Raw genomic sequence first — 6,824 nt, forward strand, 5'->3', positions numbered from 1 at the left:
TTCATAGAGATGTTCAAGCTTTGGGACTGTATGCTAGACACTTGGCTATCTTGTGGCACTACCCTACATGGCTTAACAGTGATATGAACACAGGACTGCAAAGAATGAGGCTTTCGCAAAGGCAGTGGGCTGGAGAAGGCTCTGTCTGGAGCTGTATTTCTTCTGTGCCATATGGCTAAATGGGGAAATTGTCACCACTTCAGTAGCGAGCTTTCTAGCTGTGAGTTACTTGGTGATGTGGATATGTGATTTGAAAGTGGCTTCTCTGTTGCTCCTGGGGTGTGAATAACAAGACTTCTGTAGGAAGTAAGAAAAAAAAAGATTTTGTTTCTCTTCCCACGCACCAAGGATCCTGAGATGACCGGTTAGGGAAATTTGTGATAGTTTCAAATTGTGGAATGATTTCTTAAAATGACTGCTCTTTGGATGGGGAGAAGGGCAGGTTTGCGTTGGCTAAGATATTCTGAAAATAAGCAAATAGCTGGAAGAGGTTATTGTAGCCATTGATAAGGTATTTACAGAAACTGCAGAATCCTGATTGGATCTGAAGCTTGCTGAGAGTCTTTCTAAATTGCAGAAATGCAGCTGAACACTGAGTGCATTTCAAAGACCAATTTTTTGTAGCATATTTTCAGAACATGTAGCACTGAAGTGCTCTATTTCAAAGGCTCATTTTCTGTGCATTAGGTTTTTAATGCCTCCCATCAAGCAGGTAGGATATTAGATTTGCATCTCAAAGACTGTGTATGGAACTCTTGTGGGCATTTCCATACGTGCTGCTCAGGAAGGGCAGAAAGGTACGCTGGCTTTCAAGGACAGGCTCACTCTGGGATTAGCAAAGACTTTCAAGCATGGAGAACATCACAGCTGCCAAAATGCATGTACTGTGCTCCATGCTTTAAAGTCTTTGCTAAGTTTAAGACAAGTTTGTCCATTGTAGAGAGCAGACTGTTGCAAGGAAAAGAACATCAGCAATCTCAATGTAATGGCATTTGGGCAACAGTAGCCTTAATACAGGAAAAAGCACAGTAGAGAGCTTAATCTTGGAATTAGTTAAGACATGTCCCCAGTGAGATGGTGAGCGTTTGCAAACACACCCTGTGTATGGCTCATGTGGCGGTGACATCTGTGGGATGTTGGTGTCCATGGGCAGCGTGCAGGAGTGCACGTACTCAGGGTGTTATTGCTCATGGTACACGTCCCACTCCAAGTGCAGTGTGAAGAGATGGGGCCTCAATATCTCTCCTTTCAAATCACCTTTTGATTGCCTTGAAGGTCCCCTGATCCAGCCCTCAGAGGAGAGCAGAGATCCCTCCTGGCGTTGCTCTGGGGCCGCCTAGCGGGGTGTGCTCCGTGCAGCCCTGTGGGACCCGCTGTGAGAGTCCGTCTGTCCATCCAGCGGCTGGGAACGGCTCACAAACTAGGGCTGAGAGTGAATTAATTTTATCCCTCGTATTAGATGCCTCTTCTAAGTACAGCTGTTTCTCAGGGCTGGAAAATCCTGGCTTTCCCCCCCCTTATTTGGATAACAGCTGAACTGCCGACAGATATTGGACACTTGAGTCAAACTGGAGTTCCTAGAACCAAGTGGCTAAATCCCCTTTTAAGCACCGACATTAAAAGACGCCTAGAGCTTATTTTAAGAGATGCTAAGCTTCTACTTGAAATCATGAGGCTCCATACTCGTTAAAGTAAGTAGATTCATGTCAAACAGAGATCCTGGTCATTTGCTTCCTTTCTTCCCTATAAAAAAAAAACAAACCAACCCTGCCCCACTTCTTCGCATGCCAGAACATTACAGGAATGTGGAATGATTTTGAGCCCAGACTGCCTGACACATGAGGACTGCAGGTCCTGGGGAGCGTAGTGCATGAAGACTCTGGTGCCTATGGCTGTAACCTGCAGGGTACGTGCAGATGCGAGTAAAGGCAAGGTATCTGTGGAGTCCCTGGGCACCCTGATGCACCCGCCTGCTTTCTGCCGCCTGTGCTGTGTGTACCCTTGGCGTTCATGTTGCACAGGCACATCCCAGTGGCTGCATTTGGTGGAGGCTGGGTGTCCTTTATGTGGTCCTTAAGGACAGGTGTTCAGTGCCACAGAAAGAATGTAATTTCAAGAACCTGGAGATTGCTGTTTCTGCAGTTAGGATGCTATAGTAACAAAGCTACTTGTTCACCATTCCTAAGTGTGTCCTATGCAGGATGGTTGCATGGACGAGCCCTCACTTCTCCAAAACGATCAAGAAGAGATGTGACCAGCATTTTAGAAACAGGATTAGGAGTATTAAACAGCAGGGACACTGAAGTTTTAGCAAACAAAATAAGCTCAGCAACAAGTAATTTACACAAATTTGAACGTCTATTGCAATCTTCTCTATCTGCATTGGGAACTAACCAATGGCTCTCATCTGACACATTACCTCAAGGGCAAAGGATTAATGAAAAGGACTGCCAACTAATTGTGAATGCACTAGGCGCAACTCAAAGTAATGTCTCTCTCACTCTTAGTTGCATTCAGGCCCAATTGTGGATACAATCTACTGTGGCAGCAGTTGTGAGCAAAGGTGAAGAGGACACTTTACCCTCTGAAATTCAAAAGGTAATCTGGGATAATGCAACTCAATTTGAAAGGAAACTCCAATCCTGGTGACCCCACCGACAGTAAAGCCGCAGCTTTTGTTTTGACAATATGCAATGCTTTGGTATACGCCATGTACCCAGTCATTGCACTGGGATTCAATCACGATGGAACTGCCCTGTGTCCATCAGAACACAGAGTATGGGCCCAGCAAAATGGGAACAAATGGCAAACTATTGGTGTTGGTGCATGTGTTGTACGGGAACAACAGGGATTTATTTGTGGAAGTAATACCCTTAAGGCCCAAGACACTGAACATTTGTTTGTCATTTTGAAATACATCCTGAGGAACCCCCTGAAACTGTACTCATATACGTTGGAAATGGATGTGTTTGTATGAGAACCCTTTGTGATTCTATATTTATAGACGATACCACTGTAGATATATACAATCACTCAAATATCTGTATTTGTAATTTTACCAAAATCATAGGATGAGACTTCAACTATTCAGCTCCTGTCACAACTCGCCAATTGTTACAATCTGACTATGCATCGTATCAAGATTCATTGCCTACCCCCATTGGAATGAATCTCACATTGGTGAGAAAACTGTTGCAGCACGCTGACCTGAGCCAATTGCTAAAACAAATTCAGAACAGTGGACAAACCCCCCTAATTACTGTCCATCACGATGCAGAGGAGATACACCATGTCCTGGAAAGAGTGAAGAAAGATGGAAAACATCACTGGTGGGAAACTCTTTTTGGATGGTCTCCAACAGCAACTGGGATTTTTAATTTGATGCTACACCCAATTGTAGTTTTGTTGATTTTGACCTTAGTGTGTTTATTGCTTATAATCATTCTGTATAGCAGATTTTGGTAAAAACCGAAACAAATTACATCAATCCAGCATGTAAATAGATCAACTGATTCTGTATGTAACCTGGTATATAACTAACATTAATTACAACACTTTAAGATAATTGGACTCTTACCACTGATCAACAACACGCCACATATTTATAACATAGAGGCAAGAGGTGACCGTACTGCCACTGTATGAGTCGATAAAGTGGATTGACTGTAGGCACAGGGTGGAGCATGACGGGTGCGCTCGACCCCTTGACCAGACTGGCGGTGGTCTGGTGCAGGCTCGGAAGAGGTAAAGGCCTGAGCCGTAGCCAGGCCGTGAGCTCCTCGTGTTTCAGTCTGTTCTCTGAAAACCCACAAAGGAGCAGAGCGACACAGTCAGTATTGATGCACATGAGCTTGGAACACCGATCATGCGATTAACACGTGAATAGCGAGTGGCTTTTCCAAGACTCCTTTATCAAGGAACAAAGCAAGCTGTGGGTACAAGGAGTCTCCTGCAGACCTCTTCCATTGCATGTGATTTGACTGCAAGCCAACCACTTTATCCCGTAAATATGACAGCTGCTAGGCAGCATGGCTGTGTGGTGGTGATCTCCCCTTGATCTGGGACACCTCTCAAGGTTGCTCCTCGAGGCAGAGAGACCTTTTACCAACGACAGATCTTTGGTAAGCGACCGATATTGCGCATAACCTTGTAGTAGGGTAACTTTGATTGCATGCTGAAGTGATGCTAATGAAACATTACATAAATTTTGCACGTACAATCCCTTAGACATAAACCGTTGACCAAGTCTGAGACTAAGATTGGACCTAGCTGCACCTGGACTCCTCTCTGAGGAAGGAGTTTAGAAAGCAAGGGGGTCTACTCTGAACCTCGTGACTCACCGGGAGGGTCTTCCTTACTCTTTGCATCCCTGGTCTCTCTGTGAATCATTCTGACTCGAGTGTAACCCAATTTTCCTCTGTATGATTCTTCCATGCAGTAATTAATAGAGTGAGCGTTGCCATACAACTTTGTTAAGTCGCACTTCTACAACATCATATTAAAACCACTTTTGCCGATACCTTTGCTGGTGATTCCTTAAGCATTCTAAATTACCCATTCATGACAGCTAGACAAAATTATTTCCCGAAAGCTCAGGGGAAACACCCACAGGCTCACTGTCTCATGGGTTACTACTTTGTAAGAACTCTCTGTTGCCAGTGATTGAACCGAGAGCTGCTGCACTGGGGCAGTGCTGAGCTGCTCTGGTACAAATCCGTGAGCCACCTGACCGATCGGTTCCCCTCCTTGTAGCTGCACAGTGCCGGGAGCCAGCGGCTCCTCCTGCCTGCAACAGCCTGGCTGTGCGTGAGGAGAGGATGAATCACGTTCTAGCTCTCCCTTTCACTGCCAGCTGCTGGAGGATGCTTTCCCCATTCCCCCATGGATACCTGCAGTGATAACAAAGCAGAGCCTCAGCCTTAATACATAAGAGCACCCATGGTCTTTTTTTTAAAGAAGTAGAAAATATCACAGTACGCTATTCAGCCAGCAAGTAAGTTAACCTCTCCACCCTAGAATACAATGATGACTCTTCTGTGAGTCATAAGGAGGATTCGGTTAAGGGGGCCAAAGAGGAGAGAGGGCAGTCTAGCCAGCTCGATACTCCATGAGGGGCACACCTTCCAAGGAGGTGGATTTGTCATTCCAGCAGGCTTAGAAGATCAGAATTGTGTGGTCAGTGCATGTAACTGTGCGTGACTCATGGCTTTGCTATCCGGTGCTCCAGCGATGACTTGCTGTTTCTGCTGTCGGTGGCTGTACCGTTACGTTTGCACTTTCTGCAGAACGCAGCACGTTCTGATCTCCGCTGTCCCCAAACCAGACCTCTTACCCGTGCCCCTCCTTCTTTGTGAAGAAGGAATTTTTGTGAACAGCACTGTATGAATTGTGACTGCTGTAGCATCCAGCATGGAACGGGATGTCTTTATTTTACTAGTAATTACCAACATGGAAAAAGAGCCTTTTCTGTCCCAGAGCCTCTTGCTTTTACTTAGCTGATTTAAATTGTTTTGAGGAGGAATAAAGAGAAAGTAGATCCTCAGGTGGGAACAGGTTCAAATGGGATGTCTGTAGACTGATTGATAGCAGTAGCTAAGTTGCACTCAGAAGCAAATAGGAATCTGGGGTAGCTTTTGCAGAGCCTGCATAATATTTTCCTCCAAAGCGCTATGCAAAGCAGCATGTGCCTGCTGTAGCTTCCGTCATCTCCTGTCACACAGGTGCATCTTGAGTGGTCATCCCACAGTGTATCCTGACTGGTGGTCTGGTGCTTCTGCCACATAAACCTGATGTCATCAAAGCTGGTGGATCTGGAGAAGAACCAAAGCTCCTGAGCCTGCCTGCCCTCTTGTCCCACTGCATGTGAGGCCCCTGAGCTGCCTGTGCTCCTGCTGTGCAACGGAGAAGGCTGCAGTGAAAAGGGAGGTGAGTGACTGAGTTCCACGCGCCTTGTCTGTCTCTAGTGCCATGAGAGCTGCCTCCAGCCCGTACCCCAGGCAGGGGAGCCCGTACACAGGAACAGCAGCACATAACCCTCCAGGCTACCCATCGCTGCATTTTATCACCTCGCATCTGTCCCCACAGTGAATTCTGGCCTAAAAATCTTGTCCTGGTTCAGCTCCACCAGCACTGCTCACACTGGGCACACGTTCATCCAGAGCTGCTGCTGGGGGCCCTGCCGCTGCCCGGTCTGCCCCCACTCCGGTGTGCCAAGCCACCGACACCTGGGATGGGCAGTGCCAGCACTTCCACGAGCGGAGCAAGGCAGTGGGTGAGATTTGAACTTGCACAATTAAACAAGAAACCCAGGATCCCCCTGGAGACTGTTTGCTTGAGGGGAGTGTTATTTAAAGCTCTCTCCTCTCCGGTTTCACTGACGTGCCAGGAGATGTTTTTAGCTCACTTGCTTCCTGACAGAGGAGCGTCCCCGCGTTGGTGGCGCAAGGATCTGACCAGAGGGGCCTGCCCCAAGGCGGCACGTCAGCGCTGTGCGGTTCCCCCGGCAGCCGAGGGGTGTGCGGGGGGCATGTGAACCGCAGGGGCGGCCGCTGGTCGTCGGAGATCGGTGAAACCGGTTCCCTCCGCACCCCTGTGTGCAATGCCGTGGGGTAGGCACGCCTGGGAGGTGGGAGGTGAGCATCCGAATGACAGGGTCTTTGGCCACCTCCTGCTCATGCTGGGGCAGGTCTCTTCCCTCTGCTGCCGCCTGAGCAGCAGAGTGATCTCTAGTGACTGATTTTAGAATGATGCTGGGGTAGGATGTTAGTGCTGTGTGGTGCGAGGGTAGCAGTGAGGGAGCCGGGGGATGCAGTTGGCACTGGTGC

The sequence above is a fragment of the Platalea leucorodia genome (assembly GCF_965183815.1).
Source record: "Platalea leucorodia genome assembly, chromosome: 11".
Taxonomy (NCBI): Eukaryota; Metazoa; Chordata; class Aves; order Pelecaniformes; family Threskiornithidae; genus Platalea; species Platalea leucorodia.